This window comes from Protobothrops mucrosquamatus, unplaced genomic scaffold (assembly GCF_001527695.2).
Source record: "Protobothrops mucrosquamatus isolate PMUCROS unplaced genomic scaffold, P.Mucros_1.0 scaffold790, whole genome shotgun sequence".
In the NCBI taxonomy this organism is placed as follows: Eukaryota; Metazoa; Chordata; class Lepidosauria; order Squamata; family Viperidae; genus Protobothrops; species Protobothrops mucrosquamatus.
Genome location: NW_015387057.1, coordinates 96503 through 97471, shown reverse-complemented (window position 1 = coordinate 97471; position 969 = coordinate 96503).

The window sequence follows — 969 nt, the reverse complement described above, 5'->3', positions numbered from 1 at the left end:
TGTTTGTTTTTGTTCAAGACACTAATCACTGTTCTCCCTAACGAAGATAATTTCTAAAATGTACATGCCAAGTTGTAGTTTAGGGCCTGAAAACATTGGAAAATGACCATGCATCAAATAAAATACTCTTTGTATGACAGGCCAACCATATTAAAAAAATGGAATTATGATTCCCTTGTAATAAGTAGATGGAAGCCCCCGGTCTCCACTGACAGAACCACTTAAATCTACTTTGCCCAAATATTTAACACAATCAGGCACAATTCCCAAAGCAAGTTTTCACTTTAGATCAGGGGTGCCCAACCTTGGCAACTTTTAAGATTTGTGGACTTCAATTCACAGAATTCCCCAGCCAGCCATACTGGCTGGGGAATTCTGGACATTGAAGTTCATAAGTCTTAATTAAAAAATGCCAAGGTTGCACACTCCTGCTTTAGATTGCTGTCGTTGAACGTAACATGGTATCACTGTTACTAAATTATTAGTACCTAATGGGCATATTGGAGTTGCTGAGAATATTAACTTATTAATTCAAAGAGCAAGGATACATGGTTTGAGGAGAGGTCAAAAGACAGCAGAGAATGGAACAAAGCTAGAATGATCTCTTAGGGAATAATAAAAATTTGAGGAATATCAATTAAAGCTTACAAAACTGAAATTACTAGATCATCAAAGATCATAGAAGACTTCAACGGAGATGAAACTGAGAGGTAAAATCCAAGCAAGAGCTACAGTTGCCAATTAATAGTTGTTTGGAATGCCTTGTTTGATCCAACTTTTCTGATTTTCAATCTCCCCTGAGTAACCAGAAGAAATAGCAAGAGAAAGAACTCGCTGAAAGTTCCCTGTTAAAATAGTTACTACTCTCCTTCTTCCTGACAGGGTTACTTGCAGACATGGAGTAAATTAAAATAATCCTCTTTATTCAGGGTGTGCAAACCAATTCCAGCTAGAATCCATCCAGTGGCC